Source organism: Cherax quadricarinatus, chromosome 10, assembly GCF_038502225.1.
Source record: "Cherax quadricarinatus isolate ZL_2023a chromosome 10, ASM3850222v1, whole genome shotgun sequence".
Taxonomy (NCBI): Eukaryota; Metazoa; Arthropoda; class Malacostraca; order Decapoda; family Parastacidae; genus Cherax; species Cherax quadricarinatus.
In genome coordinates, this window is record NC_091301.1 from 44,341,817 (window position 1) to 44,365,897 (window position 24,081).

The 24,081-nt window shown below is 37.7% G+C and overlaps 1 protein-coding gene and 1 long non-coding RNA gene across 2 annotated transcripts in view; one reads left to right on the top strand and one right to left on the bottom strand.

Annotated features, from left to right (window-relative positions):
* LOC138852521 (uncharacterized) overlaps positions 1–8,519 on the bottom strand; it is a 52,597-nt gene extending 44,078 nt beyond the window's left edge. Inside the window, exons 1-2 of the long non-coding RNA XR_011391849.1 lie at positions 8,181–8,519; positions 1,307–1,348 (exon numbers count right to left, since the gene is read on the bottom strand). This is a non-coding gene — a long non-coding RNA (uncharacterized lncRNA). The remainder of the gene's footprint in view (positions 1–1,306; positions 1,349–8,180) is intronic.
* The window catches only part of LOC128688052 (stress-activated protein kinase JNK-like), a 1,031,745-nt gene that overhangs the window by 959,763 nt on the left and 47,901 nt on the right, over positions 1–24,081 (top strand).

The window sequence follows — 24,081 nt, forward strand, 5'->3', positions numbered from 1 at the left end:
AAGGGTTAAGAAGATGCTTGTCTCGGAGATTCTTGTAGGTTTGGATATTGCTGGTAGCAACAGGCAGTTACTCATTGTGTTTGTGAATTCGGTTACTTGTGGGTCCTGGTCGTGTAGTATGTTTATGTTGAAATCACCTGTTAGTAGCAGGTGGTCTTTATTCATGTGTGCATCAGTAACATGTTTCCTAGTTTTTCACTAAAGTGATAAATGTTTGACTGTGGTACTCTGTAGATGTTTATAACTGTGAGGGGTTTTTGCAGGTTGTTTGATTTAAATTTGGCTATGATATATTCTTCATGTTTGTCCCTTGTGCAAGATTTATTGATACATTCGAGTTGATTTGAGTAGTATATAGCTGTTCCTCCCCCTTGCTGGTCTGTTCTACAGTTGTGTATGGCCATGTAGCCAGGAATGGTATAGAAATCTGTAATATCAGGCTTAAGCCAGGTTTCTGTGAGTGTGATGATTGACATATTGGAATAAAGGGAATTGATTAATGCTCTGAGGTCGTCATAATGTTTGCTCAAGGATCTGACATTGTAGTTAAAGATGATTATGTTATTGTTTGCACTGAGTAATGTCTTTGCTTGGTCTGCTGTATAGTAATTACAGTTACTGTTTGATTTGTGTATTTCATTTAGTAAAAAGTTTACATCAGGATCTATGCCTGTAATCATAGGATGACAGTAATTTTACAAACTAGATTTTCAGAATATATTGATATAAGATTTATATTGAATCTGCAACTAGACTGATGACTAAGATTCCGTGATTAATCTAAAACTTGTAAAAATTTGAAAGAAAAAGGGAATGTTACAGAATAGATAATTCAGTTATACACTTAAGCATCTAATAGCACCTTAATTATTTTAACAAATGTGAGTTTATGAACTACAGTAGATATTTACAGCTAAAATAAAGGAGCTAATGAATATAATAATAAAAAAATGTATTAAAAGCAAAATCAGTAGCACCTGAGGTAGTCAATAGCACCTGGAGTATTTTAATGGCAAAATAGTGAACTTATTACACTTTAGCCCCTGAGAATAGCACTTTGATTATTTTAACAATTGTGATTATATGATCTGAGGAAGTTATTTAAAGCTAAAATAAAGGAGAAAATATATAAGGGACTAAATTAAGTACAGTGGAACCTCTAATATCGGACTTTCTTCAGTCCAGAAGGCTGTTCGAGTGTCTTTACCGAATGAATTTATTCCCATCAGGAATAATGTAAATTAGATTAGTCCATTTCAGACCCTCAAAAATACACTTATAAAAGTACTTACAAAAATACACTTACATAATTGGTTATGTTGGGAGCAGTTCGATTTTTGACGTTCCACTGTAATGGTAAACAAAGTTCAATGGACAGATAGTCACTATGATATAATGGCAAAATAGTGAACTTATTACACTTTAGCACCTGAGAATAGCACCTTCATTAATTTAGCAATTGTGAATATATGAACTAAGGTAGTTATATAAATGTAAAATAAAAGAGAAAATATATAAGGGACTAAATTAAGTAATGGTAAACAAAGTTCAATGGACAGATAGTCACTATGATATAATATTGATTTGGGAGTAAGATCTGATTTGTAATGTATAATAAGTTGAGCAATTAATTGCACTATAAAAAGTAGAAAAATATGAGGTAGCTGGTACTAGCTAGCAAAAGATAGTTTTGGGACTCACACAATAATGTAATTGGAATATACACTCATTGCTCACACAATATAAAAGGGACTAAAAAAGTAGCGGTAAACAGAATTAAATGGACAGGTAGTAACCATGAAAAAAATTAATTTGGAGTAAGATTTGACTTGCAACACAAAATTATGAGCAATTAATAGCAATGTAAAAGTAAAAGTATTTGAGGTAGCTGGTGTTAGCTAGTAAAAGAAAAAAAAAATAATAATAATGCACAATAATGTAATAGTAACGTACACTCTATGCACCACACGTACTGAATTTATGTGTTAAGGACACTCGTCTAATCTGTTACAGAAATGTCAGCTTTTCTAAGGAAGGTAGAGAAATCATGTTCATTTGAGATGGTGTATTGTTGTCCTGTTGAAGTTTTTCTAACTAATGTTTTCCCATCTCGAGTGAAACACTGATGTATTTTGTTTTCCTGTTTAAGTTTTCTCAGCCTGAACAGAAGATTTTGACGTTTTCTCGTTAGACACTCGTTGATGAACACTCCATTTTTCACTGTAATTGCTGATTTAATTAAGTCCTTTCTTTTATCATATGAATGAAGTCTGATCATGATACTGTGTTTACTACCTTGTTTTCCTAACAAACATGTTTCTTTGATTTCATTGTTTTGCACGATAACTTTTATGTGGTCCTGTATTATCCTGATAGCAGTTTCTTTGCACTAATCTTCGGTTATTTCACTAGGAATGTGTGGACTGTTTATTATAACTGCATCAGACAATTTATCTTATTCGGTTTTGTCGTCTTGGAAATCAAGGTATTTACTCAGACAAGTGTGCATGTTATGATTCCAGTCCTTGATTGCTTCTTAAGATTACATAGATTACATAACATCAAAGGTGATATGAAGAAAACCTGGAAAACTCTTATCTGAAATTCTTGGAACTAAAAAGTTATCCAAAAACAAAACAATCAAACTAACAAAATCAGATGAACCCCTACTCAAACCAGCTAAAACGGCAGGCTCATTGTTTTCTTCTCCACCATAGGAAAAAATCTAGCGAACAAAATACCAAGTGCAAACACCCTTCCATCAGACTACCTCATAGGTACCTACCCAAATATGCTATTCCAAGCTCCAGCCAACCCCATAGAAGTTACGCTCATCATAAACACCCTTAAAAACAAGGCAGGAGACATAAACAACTTGCCTGCTTTTATGAACAAAAAAGCTTCTCAAGTATTGTCACCAATTATTGCAACGCTCTTTAACAAATCCATTAAATCATCTACCTTCCCAACAATCCTCAAAATAGCGAGGGTCACTCCGATCCACAAAGGAGGTGACCAAGCTGACTTGAATAACTATAGACCAATATCTAACTTACCACTGCTCTCTAAAATCTTTGAAAAATTAATTCATAAAGGGATCTGTTCCTACCTCGTCTCACACAACATATTAAACCCTTGTCAATTTGGATTCAGGAATAATAAAAGCACAAATGATGCTATCATACACATGCTAGAACTAATATATACCGCACCCGAAAAGAAAGAAGTCCCGCTGGGCATTTTCATTGATTTACGTAAAGCTTTCGATACAGTCGACCATGAACTGCTGTACTACAAATTAACGCACTATGGTATCAGAGGCCACCCCCTCAACTACCTAAAATCATACCTTAGTAACAGAACTCAATATGTGTATGCAAATGATGCAAACTCTTCCACCCAACCAATCACAGTAGGAGTCCCACAAGGAAGCATCCTTGGACCACTTCTCTTTCTCATCTACATCAGTGATCTACCAAATGCATCACAGCTACTCAAACCCATATTATTTGTAGATGACACTACATATGTCTTTTTCCACCCAAACACAGTCATACTAACAAACACAGTCAATGCCAAATTGCAGAAAATATCTGCCGGGATGATGACTAATAAACTTACCCAGTTTGGAAACAAAGCTGCAAATGATCTAATTAACATAATGCTAAACGGATCATCAGTCACAAGACTCACAGAGGGAAAATTCCTAGATATCCACCTTGACAGTAGCCTTAAGTTCCAGACACACACACACAACAAATCACCAAGAAAATCTCCAGATTCTAGGCATACTATCAAAGTATCAAAGATAAGGTACTACGTTCCACAATCAGCTCTCCTGGCACTGTACCATTCACTCATATACCCTTATCTTACATATGGAATTTGTACATGGGGGGAATCAACATCATCCAATCACCTAAAACCCCTAATAACCCAGCAAAAGGCAGCAGTAAGAATGATAACAAATTCCCACTCCTGCCAGCATACTCCACCAATTGTCAAAAGTCTGAATCTGCTCACCATTAACCCCTAAACTGTCTAAGCAGATCTATGTTCACATGCGTAGTGCTCCAAAAGTAGATCTATGTTTCTGTTACATACGTATTTCAAATATAAAAAAAAAAAAAACGTAGATCAAAGTTTTTTACACATTTTCAAATGTAAAAGAAAAAGATGATCTACTTTTTTTACGTACTTTCAAATGTTGAAAAAATGTAGATCTACGTTTGGACAGTTTCAGGGTTACGAACATCCATACTTATTCATGTGCCTACTTCATACACAGAACAATACACGCAAATATAAACCTTCCACTCAAACTTCTCACCAACCTTAACAGGACACATGACCACAACACAAGACACAGATTTATATATCTTGTGTCCATATCACACTGTGTGAAAACTATGCACATAAAGGGCTCCAAAATATGGAATTCATTACCAGAAGATATTAACCCTTTGACTGTCGCAGGCCCCTTTCTGAAACTCATTCTGTGTCGCAAAATATTCGAAAAGAAAAATTATTGTTTCTTACCAAAATGTTAGGATTATTTTACTGAGTGTTTTAAGCCCAAAAAAAATTTTTTGCCATTAGTACTTACAGAGATACAGAGGCGCAAAGTTGGCAGAAAATGAACGGCATATGGCAACAGCGGCGAATGCCACCCTCCCGATATTCTTTTATTTACTCCAGTTCGAAGGTTTCTTGTATTTTCCAATATTTTTCTTTTCTTAGTAACTTATGTGGCCTGTGAGACCAAAGTAAGGTGCATTGTTCAAATGTACACTCATTGTTTGCAACACAATAACGGAACAAACATTATCACTATTAGATTGTGTACAAAGCTTGTTTATTACTATTGTTCCATAATATATATACATATGTACAGTCACTGAACACTTTCCTAGAACTGCTGCAGCTTGTGGAACTCTTTGAAACATGGGTATATGCAGAGTGGCACTTGACACTCCTCGCACATAAAACGAGTGTCTCTGCATGTTTGTGGGCATTTTGTGGTATGTTCACATACAAAACACCTCTTCTGAGCACTTTTCTTGAAAGCAGTAGGAGGCAGTTGTATGGGGTAGTGATCACCAGGCCTCAAACGAGATGGCATGTGTTGGTAATTTTGTGGGCGCTGGTCTATTGCAGGCGTTGCTTCTTGGTACTTGGCGATTATTTGTCTGATGAGTGACAAATAAAATTCACCATATTTTGGTTTGTTGTTGGTCCTCAACTTGCATATGTTATAAGCATTTAGGTTGTAGTCCATGACAGCTACAGGTTTTAGAATGAGTTCATTTGTTTCTCTATTGTGCCTGCCAGTGTGTGCCATTTCGTTTCGGTGAACTGTTGTCAACAATGTGACATCACGTTTGTCATGCCACCGAAATGCCATGATGTCATTGGCAGCAAAGGCCTGCACCTCACCTCTGCGAGTGCCAGCGTTGAACCTTGGCATAAGTTTATGATTACCATGCACTGTGCCACACACACCTGTCAGGTTTACTCACAAGAAATCACTGAGTATGGGGCTTGTGTACCAGTTATCAGTATATAATACAGTGGACCCCCGACATTCGATATTAATTTGTTCCTGAGAGCCATCGAATGTCGAAAATATCGAAAGTCGAATTAATTTTCCCCATGAGAAATAATGGAAATCAAATTAATCCGTGCAAGACACCCAAAAGTATGAAAAAAAAAATTTTACCACATGAAATATTAAGTTTAATGCAATAGAATAATTACAATAACAACAATAACAATAGAATAAGTGACACTTACCTTTAACCCTTTGACTGTCGCGGCCATGTATATACGTCTTACGAGGTACCGTGTTTGACGTATATATACTCATAAATTCTAGTGGCTTCAAATCAAGCAGGAGAAAGCTGGTAGGCCCACATGTGAGAGAATGGGTCTGTGTGGTCAGTGTGCACCATATAAAAAAAATCCTGGAGCACGCAGTGCATAATGAGGAAAAAAAAACTCCGACAGTTTTTTTTTTAATTAAAATGCCGACTTTGTGGTCTATTTTCGTATAGTATTTATGGTTGTATTCTCGTTTTCTTGGTCTTATTTGATAGAAGGGAAAACATATTGTAGAAATAGAGGTGATTTTGATTGATTTTACTATAAAAAGAACCTAGAAATGGAGCTCAAAGTAGGGGAAATGTTTGATTTTTGCCAATGTTCAAAAGTAAACAAATGATGTCATTGTCCAATAAATGTCCAACTAGCTATTCTAATATGCAGTCATGAATGGGTTGATGTTATTTATACAATTATTACAGTATTGCAGTAGTCTGTATAATAGTAAGCCTTCTATTTTTTGTTTGAATAAAAATTCAAAATAGAAAGCAAGAGTAATATCAGAGGGGCCTGGAGACATGACTGATGAACAAAAAAAATGTTATTTTAGAGCCAGGAATGTCTGCATTGTTCATTCTGGACCTTATTTTGAAATTGTCATATTTTTTAATTTTCGTGAATTTGGCCAAATTGCAAATTTCTGACCACATTATTAGGTAGTTGAAATCGGTAAATGGGCAGTTTCTTGTACTCAGTCGATAGAAAAAAATGGAGTTCTAAAGAAATAGCTATGAGTTTGGTCGACTGGAACAACAGAATTAGCCGAAAATAGGGCTCAAAGTGGGCGAAATCGCCGATTTGTAAATATCGCCGAGGTCGCTAACTTTGCGAGAGCATAATTCCATCAGTTTTTTTTATCAAATTTCGTGTTTTTGGTGTCATTACAATCGGGGAAAGATTCTCTATCATTTCATAAGAAAAAATAATTTTTTTTTTTTTTTGGAAATTTTGCGACACCAGGAGACACCTCAGGATTGGGGGGTTGCGACAGTCAAGGGGTTAACCCTTTGACTGTTGCAGGCCCCTTTCTGAAACTGTCATTCTATGTCGCAAAATATTCTAAGAAAAAAATGATTTTTTCTTATGAAAATGTTAAGATTATTTTTCTTAGTGTTTTAGTCCAAAAAAAAAAATTTTGCCATTAGTACTTACCGAGATATAGAGCTGTGAAGTTTGCAGAGAATGAGCCGCGTATGACAACAGCGGTGACTGCCGCTCACCCGGTAAACTTTAGTTTACTTGTATTTGAAGGTTTTTTGTTTTTTTTCACTATTTTATTTTTTCACATAACTTATGTGGCCTATGAGACCAAAGTAAGGTGCAATGTAAATATATACACTCGTTGTATACAACACAATAAGCATACAAACATAATTATCAATATATTGTTTACAAAAACAAACAATACAAAAAAATTTTTATTACTATTGTTCTATAATATATATACCAATGTACAGTCACTGGACATATTCCTAGAAGTTCTGCAGCTTGTGGAACTCTTTGAAACATGTTTTCATACACAATGGTGTTTTACACTCCTCATACATAAAACCAGTGTGTGTGCATTTTTGTGGACTTTCTTTTTTATGTGCAAAGACAAAACACCTCGTCTGAGCAGTTTTCTTCAAAGTATTAGCAGGCAGTTATGTTAGGTAGTTATCCTAGGTAAATGGTCGTGTGTCATCATTCCTTCCTTCCTACTTTCCTGCATTCCTTTCCTTCATTCCTTTCCTGCATTCATTTCCTTCATTCCTTTCCTGCATTCCTTTCCTTCATTCCTTTCCTGCATTCCTTTCCTTCATTCCTTTCCTTCATTCCTTTCCTTCATTCCTTTCCTGCATTCCTTTCCTTCATTCCTTTCCTGCATTCCTTTCCTTCATTCCTTTCCTACCTCTCCCTACATTCCTTTCCTGCATTCCTTTCCTACCTCTCTTCCTACATTCCTTCATGTTCTTCCTTCATTCCTGCCTTCCCTTCTTGCTTCTGGTTTCTATAATATATATATATACACACATATATAATCACTAGATACTTTCATATAACTGCTATTATCTCCATACAGCAAGCTTGTCTTGTGTGCGAGTGTGTGGCTTATAATTGTTTTGAGTCAGGAGTCGGCAGCTGTCAAAATGACATATTGTCTCATTACTCACTCCCCCTACTGCCTGTCAAAACAATGGGGTCGGATGCTGCTTCCCCTCCATTCTATCTAATTATCTTTCTCCCTCATTCTCTCTCTTTCAATCTGTCTCTCTGTCTCACAGGTACACATAAATACAAGTATACATAGTGTAAATTACCTAGGATAACCCAAGAAATCCAGACAAAGAGCTATACTCTGCTTGAAGATGTGAATAAACGTGATGACGCAGTCTTGTGGCTCTCTGAGACAGAGAGCTAGACGGATAGACAGGGAGCTTGGCAGACAGACAAATGTTTGTGTACCAGCAAAAACAAAGTGAGGGGGATGGTCATTTAATCTTTCCTTATCAGCTGCACCCTCCCTCCACCCTCGTTTACACTCATCAAACGTCAGCTCTTGTCAGATGTTATCTCCCCTTATCTTGTCACTGTCATGGGGTGAACTGTTTTCCATGCTTCAAGGGATCGTCGTCGTCGTCGTCCTCCTCCTCCTCCTCCTCCTCCTCCTCCTTCTCCTCCCTCCCTCCCTCCCTCCCTCTTCTTCTTTCTCCTTCCTCCTCTTCCTCCTTCCTCCTCCTCCTTGATTCTTCTGGTATCCTGGGCATTGCTTTTGGTCTCAAACTCCTCAAAACCATGAAATTGATCTTCACTGACACTTCCATCTGTGTTAGAGCATCACTTGGGAAGAGAAGAGTCCCAGATTTGCTGGGGAATCACATATTTCTTACCGCTAGGCATGCTGAAAAAGGACAACGGAAATGGCATTCCCACAATGCACCACTGGCTCCCCGATTTTTTTTATATGGTGCACACTGACCATGGAGACCCATTCTCTCACATGTGGGCCTACCAGCTTTCTCCTGCTTGATTTGAAGCCGCTAGAATTTATGCGTATAGATATGTCAGAAGCAGTGGAGTGTAAGATGTATTTATACGGTGTAAACAGTCAAAGGGTTAATGAAGATCTGGTGATGATTGATGGGATGGGAGGAGGGGAGAGTGTGGATGGTGTTAGTGTTTAGAAGGGGAATTCCCTTCCATTAGGACTTGAACTGGCAGCCTCACCATGGCTTACCACACTGTGTATGCCACTACGATTCTTAAATCTTTCAAACCAATCTTTGCTGGCCTTAAATTCACTCACATCACCACTAGTTGCAGGCAATTTCTTTACCAAATCGTCATGCACTCCGACACATGCACTCCACTTTCGTACTTTGCAATTATCTCTTTCTTCATTTCAGTAGTCATTAGCACCTTTTTTCTCGAAGGGTTGGCACTAGAAGCTTTCTTGGGGCCCATGGTTACTTATTTTGCAGAAACAAGCACCAAAAACGGTGATAATATGGATAATATGGAATGTACCGAATATATCCTTAGATGCGCGCACACTGGCTGGCTTGTAAACACTGGCACACATGGTGCAGTTCAGGCCACATGTGGACACGTCTCGTATGAATCGTATCGAATGTCGGGTTTTCCATCGAATGTCGAGGCGAAATTTTTGCGTTAAAATGCATCGAATGTCGGATTTATCGAATGTCGATGCCATCGAATGTCAGGGGTCGCTTCTGTCACGCTTTGTTTTGTCTGAAAAGTGTAACATACATAACAGTATCAAAAAACGATTCACACCTATAATGTCGCTAAAACCTGGGGTTGAAATCAGGTGTTCTGTTGCCCAGTATGTGGTGACAGTGTGCTTATACACATGTGGCATAAGCATTATTATGGCAAAAAACAGGTACATCTCTGCCACAGTTGTGTCCTTCCACTGGTGTAGCCGTGATCTTGGTGAGAGAATTGTATTTGCCATGGTGTACTCATAGTATGTGTTGGTTTCCCTGACAATAATGTCCATTAGGGGTTCATCGAAGAATAACTGAAAGCATTCCAGTTCAGTAGCATTGTTCCCAAGTGTACACGATGGCCGTATTCCACTTTGTGTTTCATCAAAGTCATGGGGACTGGGAACAAACTCGTTACCTTGCCAATCCCAGATGCGATCTGCTGGTGGGTTCTGGATATTGAAACGTGGTTGTGGTTTGTGCAGGTTGTGGGAGTGTGGGGTTGGGTGAAGCTGGTTGTAGTTGTGCAGAGTCAGCAGCATCAGTAGTAGCGTGGCCCGCTGCTGGTGCCACATGACTCATGCTACCATTGCTATCACCATCACCTGCTGCCTCACTCACATCATTCATACCCATCGTAACAATATTGTCATCTTCACTATCAGGTCATGGTGTTGGGCCACGGGATGTGCTCCGAGATTTACTCCTTCCCCTTGGAACAGCATATGACACTACCAGACTGCATGCTATGTCGTATATACTGCCATTCACTGTGGAATATTCACCCTCACTGTCACAACTAGAACTGCTTTCAATAGCTTTGAAATCACTATCACTTTCACTGCTCACATCTGAGTCTTCTACACAGGCAAATAGTTTCCTCTTTCGTCCTGGTACAGGTGAACATGAACGAGCCGGCCCAGCATCAGAGGTGGAAGGTCGTGGGTCATCTGGGTTTTCATCACTAATTATGTTATCCTGGGCACTTTTTTCGGTCACACCCGCTTGAAAACCATGGAATTCACTTTCACTGACACTTTCACCGCTGTTAGAGCTATCACTTGGGAACAAAAGACCTCCAATCCGCCGAGGAGTGAGGTACTACTTCTTACTGCGAGGCATGGTGAAAATGGACTACCAAGATGGCGTTCCCACAATGCACCACTGAGTCCCAGATTTTTTTCACAGGATACACACCCACCACTCAGACCCATTCTTTCTCATGTAGGCCTACCAGCTTTCTCCTGCTTGATTTGAAGCTGCTAGAATTTATGCATATAAATATGTCAGAAACAGTGGCACGTAAAATGTATATATACGACCGAAACAGTCAAAGGGTTAAAGTAACCCGGTCTGAAAATCAATTTAAGACTTCTCAAAAGCCACTTAATCACCCTAGAGTAAATGCTAAATACTCAGTACACACATACTCACTTATGTACTCCCACATCATACCTTCAACAATCACTTTGAACCTTTTATCCATTGTTGACAGGAATATAATTGAATCATTGTTTTCACAAAAAGCATTTTTGAATATATGAATATATCTTTTGTCTTAAACAAATTAGATTCACTTATAATTAATAATCTACTGTTCAACTATGAAATAATTACTATCCTACTGTACAACTATGATATAATCCTTAGTGTTAAGTAGTCTGTAAGCCAATAATGTTAAGTCGGCACATAATGCCTAGGCATAATAGAGGCTCTCTTTGCATTGCAACCCACTATTGTAAATACAAAATCTCAATGTACTGTTTGCAAAGACATAAATAAATAAATTGCTAAGATATGATTTTAAGTAATCAAGAGTGTGTCCTCTGACCCCATAGTGTTCAAGTTATAGGTGCAATAGGTCATGGTCAACTGTATCAATTGCTTTTTGTAGGTCTATGAAAAGTCCCAGGGGAATTTCATTTTTATTGAGTTCCAAGAATATTAGTTCAAGCATATGTATAATTGCATTGTTAGTACTTTTTTTATTCAGTTTAAATCCAAACTGACAAGGGTTAAGTATTTTGTGAATTCATTTTTTGAAGATTTTAGATAGTAGGGACAAGTTTGATATTGGCCTTTCGTTGTTCAGTTCAGTTGGATCACCTCCTTTGAGTATTGGGGTAACCCTTGCTGTCTTGAGTAGGGATGGGAAGGTGGAAGATTCAATGGATTTATTAAAAAGAGATGCAATAATAGGTGACAACACATGAGAAGCTCTTTTGTACACGAGTGGTGGTAAGTTATTTAGGTTTTCTGTCATGTTCTTTAGTGTTTTGATTATGAGTGAGATTTCAGTAGGGTTTGCTGAGGCTAGAAATAAGAGTGCTTGGGTAGTTCCCATTGAGGTAGTCTTTTGACTGAGTGTTTGAGTTTGGGATTTTGATTGCTAGCTTGGTGCCTACGGTTGCGAAATAGACACATTGTGAACAGATTCTTCTTTCTTTCTTTCTTTGTTGGGTTTATCAGGGCCACTGACAGCATAAGCCATATCGAGCCCGGTTTCTCGATGGTACGAGAAAAAATTGTTGCCCAAGGCTGGGCAATGAGAGAAAAGGAACAAAAGTTCCTTTGTAAATAGAGATAGAAACTTGAAGTTTCCAATTACTGTAGATCCAGTGGACCCCCTTGCCAAGCCCCAGCAGAGAGGGATGCCCACACCCCCACCTGAGTTCAGTAACCCGGCTTCCCACCAAAGACCATTAAAGAATTTTCCGTAGAGCAGAAAAAATGGAGCTGGCTAAAGTAAGCCGATGAACAGGTGCCCCTCCTGTAGAGTGCCCGGCGGGCAAAATGGATGAGGACAAGTGTCCCAGTGAGAACGGGGGAAAATTGCCATTGATACTCAGGCAAGAGAGAGACGTCCACACCCGACGAAGGCTGGTGCAGAAGTCTGTGTGAACAAATTTGAAGTTGAGAGATTAAGTAAAATCTTGTTTATTATATTTATAAAAACCATAAAGTTACAAGCAACTATATCATAGTAAGTAATATATTAATAGAAAATTACTATAATAATCATACTAAGTATTTATAAAAATATTTATTAGAGAATTTAGCATAGTTGTCAGTGTTATCAAAGTTACATGTTAATTAGCATGATCATTCACCAACTCTAACTGCTGACTGATTTATTCTTAACTCAAACATAACTTCAGGTAAGTCCAATGTGAGAGTTACTAAAATGTTAACTTAAGCTATTTATTTCCATATTATTATAGCTAACTTTTAACGAATTTGAAATGTTTAACTTAGCATGTTAAGTTGTCATAATTTTTCTAAGCTTTCTTTTTACAAAAATTTATCATACCTTAAAAATTTGTTGGTCCTCAAGACAGTTTTACTCATTTAATTTTATTTAAATTAAAAATAGTGGAAAGTTCAAAATGTGAGACTTCGTTCATTGCAGTCATCTTGATTAATCTCAGACAATAACCACAAAGTTTCACTTTGTATACTATGATAACTGCAGTGGACAAGTCCTCTTTTTCATGATAGTTGCCTCTTTGACATAAACAAATGCTGTTTGTGTACACTAACTTTTGCCAGATACTTAACCTAAAAGTAGGAAATAAATCAGATGGTAATGACACATGGAAGTGGATACTTATGTTTCTCTGCTCTAGTGTAGTTATGAAGCTAACTTTTTCTCCCCCAACATCTCAAAGAGCTTAGCACTGTGTAAGTGCTTTAATGGTCTAAGAAAGTTTTGTGTATTTCAGCACCCAGAATTTTGATGTAGACAACAATATAGCAAGTGATAAAAGTACAATGCCATTCATACATAGCATTGGTCTGCATTTTGAATGTTTTTAATTTTTATTTTTATTCATGGTTGCAATCTTACAAATTCTTGGGCTGCTGATTGTAAATATCTAAACCATTTTGCTCTATCACATAAGGATTTTGAATAAAATACATATTTATGATAAAAAGTGTGAATTTTTAATAAATTGTTAATTTATTAAACTTCGGCAAGTAATCATGGAAAAGCATATTCTGTTAGTTTTAAGAACATAATGAATTCCAGATCAACATGAATCAAATCAAATGATTTTATTAAAAAAAATACTCCTAATGGTTAGCCTACATATTGAATCAAAGGAAGGAGGTTCGCTTTGATTTTCGTTTGTGCTGTGCATCGAGACCATTACATTTCAATGACCAGCAGTAATCCTCCATCATGCTGACATTCCATTTGCCCTGGTATCAAGTTTCCATGATGCAAATATCCTGATAGAACCACTCTCCTTGTTCCTCACTGTAGTCCCCATAGTTGTTGGGAAAATAGTCAAGATATGAGTGCAAAAAGGGCATCTTCACACTCATTCTAGACCCAAGTTGTTAGAAAATTGAAATCAGGTCTTGGATCATTTTTCATATTCAGGGGAGAACCTGTTTCCCAGGAAGTTGTGGACAATCTGCTTGAATGAAAACCAGGCTTCACCTCGACACTTGCTAATGCTCCATCTAAATGCTTGTCCTTCATCAATTCCTAAATCTCAGGGCCAACAAAGATTCCTGCCTTTGGCTTGCCTTCACTTATATGAGGAAACTTTGACTCCAGGTGCTTGAAAGCAGTTCCATTCTTGTTCAAGGCCTTCACAAAATTTTTCATAAGCCCTAATTTGATGTGGAGTGGCGACAGCAGAATTTTCTTGTAGTCAATTAGTGGCACAGTTTTCACGTGATTTCCGGGTAAGAATTTGGTTCTTGGTAGCCAGTCTTTTTGTTCATAGTGCTGGCTGTCTGCCCTAATATCCCAAAGACACAGAAAATATTTTAATTGCTAATATCCAGTGGCTTACTTACTTATGTTATACAAAAAAGAGATAAGTAACGTTTCTACATAACTTGACCACCTTCTGTGTGCACCCTCATGTGTGTGTGTGCACTCGTGTGTGCGCCCTTGTGTGTGCGCCCTTGTGTGTGCGCCCTTGTGTGTGTATGTGCGCTCGTGCTCATGTGGGTGTATGACCCACTTAATATTTGTATTTATAGCTCATTACAATTGTGACTGGGTGTGGACGTGTCAGTGGCTCATTACTTTGTAATTTGTTCATGATTGTGTTCATGTATAGGAGTGTAGATGGTTCATTACCTTTGTAACTTGCCATGATTGTGACCAAATCTACCTGGAGTTCATTACCGTTGTAACTAGTTCACCTATCATAACTTTGGGGTCCAGTCCCTAGACCCATCATATACCTCTGTCATCTTTTGACTACTGCCTACAGGATGGGTATGGGGTGCATAATAAAGATATTAAACTAACTTGACAACCTGATGTGATAGAGATGACTAAAAAAACACAATGAATCAATATTTTCCATATACATACCAAATAAAAAAATTGTTTTTTCTTTTAAAATGAAGAGCACATTTTTCTACATGTTATAGGATTAAAAAAAATTTTTAGGGTCAGTACTTACCGAGATATAAGACTGTGAAGTTGGCTCTGGATGCTCACCTGATGGCAACATTGACTCCAGCCGCTTGCAGAAGTGTTACCGATATACCTTTTTTTCTCATTGTTATTTTAATTTATATATTTTTTATGTTTTGATAATTACAATTTATAATAGTTCTTGTGATTTCAGAGCCAATCTTTGTTCTGACACTAGTATTAGATACTGAAATAGTGCTCAAATAGTCACAATCACATTGACAGGTGAACATTTACACCTGCCTGGGTTATTTACTATTGTCTAGAAATATATACAAAGTATTTATAGGTCCCAGCAATGTTTTAGACACCCTGGCTTATACCTTGAAGCATTGTGTTATGGAAGGCATCCCTGTACTGTTGATAGCTCAGTGACATTTGATAAATGTAACTGGGCTATCCAGCTAACCCTCGCTGTATTTGTTATCACTGTTACACACAAACATGTCTTGTCTGTCTGTCTGTCTGTCTATCTATCTATCTACCTGTCTATCTATCTGTCTGCCTGTCTGTCTGTCTCTGCTTATTTGTCTTTCTGTCTGCCTGGAGTATACGTATATGAAACTCCTTGAAGAAGGGCGTTTTGACAACTGTTGACAGTTCAGTGACATTTGATAAATGGACGCTCGGGGGAGCCCTGGCTTTATTTTCACTGATACACACAAACATGTTTGTGTGTATCTGTCTATCAATCTGTCTATCTACCTTTGTCTGGAATTTTTGGGTTATCCTAGGTAATTTACACTATGTATAATAACTGTACTTATGTGTGCATATGAGAGAGAGAGACAGATACACAGAGATATAGACAGAGAGACAGCCAAAGCCAGATAAAGACAGTCAGCCAGCCAGCTGGCCAGCCTGCCGAATACATATGAACATAAGAAAGATGGAACACTGCAGCAGGCCTACTGGCCCATGCAAGGTAGGTCCATTTCCCCCTCCCCCTCGGCTTAGACCAATGACCCAGCTAGTCAGGTCCATCTCGCACCCACCCACACTCACTCATGTATTTAGCTAACCCTCACTGTATTTATCACTTACACACAAACATGTCTGTCTGTCTATTTATCTGTCTATCTGTCTATCTGGCTGCCTGTCTATCTCTGCTTATCTGTCTTTCTATCTGCCTGGAGTATGCGTATATGAAACTTCTTCAAGAAGGGTGTTATGACAACTGTTGACAGCCCAGTGACATTTGATAAATGGACACTCGGGGGAACCCTGGCTTTATTTGTTTTCACTGATACACACAAACATATTTGTCTGTCTATCTGTCTGTCTATCTATCTGTCTGTCTGTGTCTGTCTTTGCCTGTAATTTTTGGGTTATCCTAGGTAATTTACATTATATATAATTGTACTTATGTGTACATGTGAGACAGAGATATAGATAGACAGAGATATAGATATTGTACAGTGGGCCCTCCCTTTTCGTTGGGCTCTGTTTTTGCTCATTTCTGTTATCGTCGATTTTTTCTGTAAAATTATTGGCTCTGTTTTCGTTGCATTCGTCCGTTCTCGTCGGTGGTACGGTACATGTCCGAGTGTGCTGTGCACACAACCTCATACACACGCATTCTGAGGAGGCAGTATCACTTTGTTTATTGGTGAGTGAACATTATCCTTCGAGGCCATAGGAAACATTTCATAATAATTCATTGTTTTTTGCACTTGTTTATTCTGTGTGACTGCTAAATAAGCCACCATGGGCCTAAAGAAAGCTGCTAGTGCCAGCCCGTTGATAAAGGTGAGAAACACAATAGAGTTCAAGAAAAAACTCGTAGCAAAGTACCAAAGTGGAGGAGGAAGAGAGAGGGAAGAATGTACCTTCTTCAGTGAGTCAGTGATTCTACAGTATGTATGATACTAAAGCAGAAGTCAATAAAGGCTATAGTGCCAGCCAGCTATAAAGTGTAGCATTAACAGTGTAGCAAGTAAGTTAAGCGAATAAGTGATAGAAAAAGGACGACACGAAACTGATTCCTCCAATATCATTGGAGGTATATAAGGTCACTGACAAACATACGCTGCCTTGCCTATCTTCCACCACCCTAAACCAATGCCAATATCTCCAAGGTACAGTAAGTGTAAATATTTCTTATTTATAAAGTGTAAATATTTCTTATTTATAAATTACGTACATTGTTTGTGTGAATAGTGTTGGTGGCTTTTGCTGCGGCCTCCACTACCACTAATATGTACGGGTTCTCTCAGTGGCCCTTATAAACCCAACAACACAATCACCACTTACTCCTCACATACGTAATAAAATATTTTAATCATTCTAGAGTGTATATTATGTTTCTATGTCATTAATGTTGTTTATTATGTCATATTAGATAAATTGCGATAGATAAATAAGCCGTGGAATATAGTTCTTCTCTATAATATGTATTTTTTTTTATACTCTTGGATGTCTGAAATGGATTAATTGGATTTACATTATCTCTTATGGAGAAAATGGTGTCAGTTTTAGTTGATTTCACATTCCGTTGGACTCTCTGGAACGGATTAAAGATGAAAAGAGAGGGTCCATTGTAATGATGACAATATTAGTGGAGTTATTGTGTTGAATATGCTTGTACAGTTTCTCCTCACTTAATGACATACTCGTTTAACAACCACTCGGACTTATGACCAGCTCTCTGACCAGTATGCATACTTAAGTAATGTATATTAGAGCTGATTTTCTCTATTCTATTTATTACAATATGCAGTATGCTACTGTATAAACATTTAAAAATATACTAAAAATGTTTTAAATGGTGCATAGGTGACATTAAAACAATATCTAAAGATGGTTGACACAAACTCATTACAGGTCCGCCATCACAAATCCGGCAATCAGTTATTCGGTTCCTTCAGTTATTCGGCACTAATTTTGGCTTGCATAATTTCAAATTTCCAGGGTCACCACACCAACCTGCTGGTACTGTTTGGTGGCGCTACTTCCTGCACAAGTCATTCCAATTTCTTTTTTTCCATTTATTGTTTTAACCTGCTTACTTCTAGCCCTAGCCATGGTTCCAATGAATAAAAGAAATGCTTCTCATTATGTAAAGCACCTACACAGTACATTATCCATTAAAGATAAGGTGGCTTTGAAGCCACTGTTGGTTGCCATGAGCTCAGTCTCATAAAGCAGGAGAATATGCTTTATTATTATGCTAATATCAACACTACAGCTTATTTGCCTATCACAATTGATCTAATATGACATAAGAAACAATATAAATACAGTGGACCCCCGCATAACGATTACCTCCGAATGCGACCAATTATGTAAGTGTATTTATGTAAGTGCGTTTGTACGTGTATGTTTGGGGTCTGAAATAGACTAATCTACTTCACAATATTCCTTATGAGAATAAATTCGGTCAGTACTGGCACCTGAACATACTTATGGAGTGAAAAAATATCGTTAACCGGGGGTCCACTGTAACATAAAACATGTTAAATACTCCAGAATGAATAATATTTGGCATAATACCGAGCAGTTCAATGGAGGTATGAAGAGGATATATGGTATACAAATACCATTCTTCTATCCCTGTCTTGGTGGCTTATATTAGAGAAAACGGAGTATAGCACAGGGCTAACTGTGATATACACTCATACTGCACCATAAACATGAAACAAAAAAGTTATTTTCTCTATATAGATTATCACACATAGCAGCATATGTGTAGAGAACCTAGGATAACCCAAAAAAAGTCAACATGGCTTATTTTTAGTACCTGGCTTGGGTTAGGCATATATGATTTTTCGTAAATATTCGATTCCCAGCCAGGGTAGAAACATTAGGCGTGTTTCTTTACACCTGTTGTCTATGTTTACCCATCAGTAAATGGGTACCTGTGTTGGCAATGTATGATGGAAAGATACTTCTTCATGTACACCAAAAATGAAAGAAATCAGACCATAAATAGCGGAGTTCACTTCTCAGCCATTAGCGGCCGCTTAGCGGTATATTTTTGTATGGTTGTTATGGTTATACTATTCTCATTTTTTCGGTCTCATTTGATAGAATGAAAGATATATTACAGAAATAGATATGATTTTGATTGCTTTCATGATGAAAAGAACCTTGAATTGCCCTCACAGTAGCGAAAATGTTCTATTCTTAGCGAAGCTCAAGAGTAAACAAATGACGTCACTGTCCAATACCTGTCCGCCTGCCAGTCCAATACGTAGTCAAGAATGGCTTGACATTATTTATACAATTATTACAATAATGCAGCAGTTTGCATAACAGTAAATCTTCTATTTTTTTGTGAATAAAAATTCCAAATGGTAAGCAAGAGTAATATAAGAGGGGCCTGTAGTCATGACTAATGAACAGAGAAAATGTTATTTTAGTGCCAGGAATGTCTGCATTGTTTATTCTGGGTCCTATTTTGAAATTGGCATTTGTTGAAATTTGTGTGAAATCGGCCAAATTGCCAATTTCTGACCACTTTATTGGGTAGTTGAAATAAGTGAATGGGCGGTTTCTTGTACTCAGTTGACAGACTAGAAGTAAATAAGTTTATTCAGGTATACACAAATACAGTTACATAGATTATCATACATAGCAGTGTATGTATAGAGAACCTAGGATAACCCAAAAAAGTCAGACAAAATGACTTATTTCCAGTACCTGGCTTGGGCTTCCCATATATGATTTTTGGTAAATATTTTTTTTTCTCGGTTGTTTGTTGGGCTATCTCATTGAAACTTGAGCAATGTATGATGGAAAGATGCTTCTTAACATACAACAATACTGTAAATACCGAATTACAGAAAATATCTACCTGGATGAGAACTAACAAACTTACACTAAACATTGACAAAACCTACTTCATTCAGTTTGGTAACAGAGCTACAGATGTCCCTCTTAATGTAATGATAAACGGATCACCTATCACAAAGCTAACAGAGGGAAAATTCTTAGGAATCCACCTTGATAATAGACTCAAATTTCATACACATATACAACAAATTTCTAAGAAAATTTCCAAGACTGTAGGCATACTATCGAAGATACGGTACTATGCTCCACAGTCAGCCCTCCTGGCCCTATATCACTCTCTTATTTACCCCTATCTCACCTATGGAATTTGTGCATGGGGCTCAACAACAAGTAACCATCTCAGACCACTAATTACCCAACAAAAGGCTGCAGTTAGAATGATAACAAATTCTCACTATAGGCAGCACACTCCACCAATATTCAATACACTAAACCTCCTCACCATACAAAACATCCATACTTACTACTGCACCTATTACATACATAGAACACTTAACTCTGATATTAACCCTCCCCTCAAACATCTCCTTGCCAACCTCAACAGAACACATGACCATAACACAAGGCACAGATCACTCTTTGATGTTCCTCGTGTCCATCTCACACTATGTAAAAACTCAATGCACATAAAAGGCCCTAAAATCTGGAATTCATTACCTGTAAATATAAAAGAAACACTACCTGTTTATAAATTCAAGTCTCTTCTCAAAGATCACTTACTCACCCAAAACCAAATAAATACTGAATAACTGAACCTTATAAATTGTATATCTTAAATGTTTCTCACAATTATATCACATAAATGTTAAACCTAAAACCCAATCTAACTTTATTATTTTTTAAATACACTACCTAACAGAATACTCCATTCTACTGAATGTACAACAATGCATACAACCATATGACCTGTCTTTGTAATACTCACTTGTGCTTTATAGTAACCTGTTTACATTAATGTTTTATCACTGATTTCATCATTGCTTAGTTAATCTTAAGTTAATTTTAAGCCAGCCCGTAATGCTATGCATAGTATAAGTGGCTTTGGCATACTGCTCTTACCTGTATTTGTTGTACCTCTGTATGTGTGCTCAAATTTTTAAATAAATAAATAAATAAATAAATAAATAAATAAAAAGACGGACGATAAATAAGCCATTAGCCGCCTCTTTGCAGTATATTTTCGTATCTTTTTTATAGTTGTATTCTCATTTTTTTGGACTCATTTGATAGAATGGAAGATATATTACAGAAATAGACATGATTTTGATTGCTTTCACAATGAAAAGTACCTTCAAATTGAGCTCAAAGTAGCGGCAATGTGCGATTTTTGCCGATGTTCAATGAACTGTGTAAGTCAAGTTGGTTAATTTTATTAAGTGTATTCTAACCTAACCACTCTTTAACCCAGCAAACTCAGTAATCCGGCACACTACAGGTCCCAATGATGCCGGATTTGTGATGGAGGACCTGTACCAGTATAGTATGCTCCTTGCTTATTGACCAATTCATTTACCAACCTACTCTTAGGAGTGGAACTCTGTTAAGTGAGGAGAGACTGACTCTGTGTGTGTGTGTGTGTGTGTGTGTGTGTGTACTTACCTAATTGTACTCCCCTAATTGTGGTTGCAGGGGTCGAGACTCAGCTCCTGGCCCCGCCTCTTCACTGATTGCTACTGGGTCCTCTCTCTCTCTGCTTCCTGAGCTTTGTCATACCTCTTCTTAAAACTATGTATGGTTCCTGCTTCCACTACTTCACTTGCTAGGCTATTCCACTTGCTGACAACTCTATGACTGAAGAAATACTTCCTAACATCCCTGTGACTCGTCTGAGTCTTCAGCTTCCAGTTGTGACCCCCTTGTCCCTGTGTCCCCTCTCTGGAACATCCTATCTCTGTCCACCTTGTCTATTCCCCGCAGTATCTTGTATGTCGTTATCATGTCTCCCCTGACCCTTCTGTCCTCCAGTGTCGTCAGTCCGATTTCCCTTAACCTTTCCTCGTACGACATTCCCTTGAGCCCTGGGACTAGCCTTGTTGCAAACCTTTGTACTTTCTCTAACTTCTTGATGTGCTTGACCAGGTGTGGGTTCCAGACTGGTGCTTCATACTCCAGTATGGGCCTAACATACACAGTGTACAGTGTCTTGAACGATTCCTGTGTGTGTGTTTGTGTTTTTACACCTACCATCCGACTTATGACCTACTCGACATACGCCCACTCGACTTACGACCGTGCATCTGGCAGCTGGGCTGGGCCTCCTGATGCACACTGCTGTACAATATTTGACGATACTCATAGCGGCAATGCGTCATGCAGGCAGTATCAATTTGAGTAACCCTGCCTTATCAGCACCATCATACTGTATTTACAACTGTACTAACTGGACAGTAAATTTCACCATGTCCCCTAAGATGAAGTCTGAATCTTGCATTGGAGATTATGGCAAAAAAGGCTCTTACTCTCGAACTCTATAGTATTTGTTTTCACTGTTGCACATAAACCTGTCTGTATCTGTCTGCCTGTATATCTGTGTCTGTCTGTATCTCTGTGTGCCTGTTTAACTGTCTACCTGTGTGTGTCTTTCTGTCTACCTGTATGTCTGTCTGTCTACCTGTATGTCTGTCTGTCTACCTGTGTGTCTGTCTGTCTACCTGTGTCTGTCTTTCTATCTGCTTGTCTGTCTCAGAGCCACTCATTAAGAGTGTAATTGGTCTTGAAGACGCCATATTAACCCTTAAATGGTCCAAACGTATATATACGTTTTTTCAACATCTGAAAGTATGTAAAAAAATGTAGATCTTCTTTTTTGTTTTTCATCTGAAAACGTGTAAAAAAACTTTTATCTACATTTTTTTGGTGTTATATTTGAAAATATGTAAAAAAAAGTAGATCTGCTTTTGTAGCACTACGAATTTGAACGTCAATCTCTTTGGACCGGTTAAGGGTTAATAATGATAATAACACAATAATAATCACCGAGGTGCATTAAATGTGCATAAAATGTTAATATAGAAATTTTGCTTAATCCATCTGTGGATCTTTTTTTTCAAAATTATATAATAAACATGCTATATAACATATAAACATATAAATTAACAAATATCAAATATGAGATGTTTTTCTGGTCGGCTTGACAGAGTGAACAAAAACCATTCATGTCCGGGCTGGTAACAACAACAGCAACAACTAGTTTGTTTACATAACTCGCGAACCTTCTACACTCTCATTCTCTCTCTCGTTTATTCATTTAATCTTGTTTACTCACCTCTCGCTCTACATTAAGACTACATATATTTTAAGGTAAGTAATGAGAGGACATGATTATTATATTATAGTTTAATAATAATATTATTATTAATATTAGTGCATATGTAGTATTGTAATAATAATAATAATAATTATTATTAATATTATTATTAATTTAGGGCACTGGAGCACAGATCCACTGTATAGTACTTTATCTGGATTTTTTGGGTTATCCTAGGTAATTTATACTATGTATGCCTTGGAGGCAAAGAGGGGAATGTATGAGAGTATACTTTTACCAACGCTTTTATATGGGTGTGAAGCATGGGTGATGAATGTTGCAGCAAGGAGAAGGCTGGAGGCAGTGATGTCATGTCTGAGGGCAATGTGTGGTGTGAATATAATGCAGAGAATTCGTAGTTTGGAAGTTAGGAGGAGGTGCGGGATTACCAAAACTGTTGTCCAGAGGGCTGAGGAAGGGTTGTTGAGGTGGTTTGGACATGTAGAGAGAATGGAGTGAAACAGAGTGACTTCAAGAGTGTATCAGTCTGTAGTGGAAGGAAGGCGGGGTAGGGGTCGGCCTAGGAAAGGTTGGAGGGAGGGGGTAAAGGAGGTTTTGTGTGCGAGGGGCTTGGACTTCCAGCAGGCATGCGTGAGCGTGTTTGATAGGAGTGAATGGAGACAAATGGTTTTTAATACTTGACGTGCTGTTGGAGTGTGAGCAAAGTAACATTTATGAAGGGGTTCAGGGAAACCGGCAGGCCGAACTTGAGTCCTGGAGATGGGAAGTACAGTGCCTGCACTCTGAAGGAGGGGTGTTGCAGTTTAAAAACTGTAGTGTAAAGCACCCTTCTGGCAAGACAGTGATGGAGTGAATGATGGTGAAAGTTTTTCTTTTTCGGGCCACCCTGCCTTGGTGGGATTCGGCCAGTGTGATAATAAAAAAAAAATAATGATAACTTTACTTATGTGTACCTGTGAGAGAGAGAGAGATACAGAGAGAGA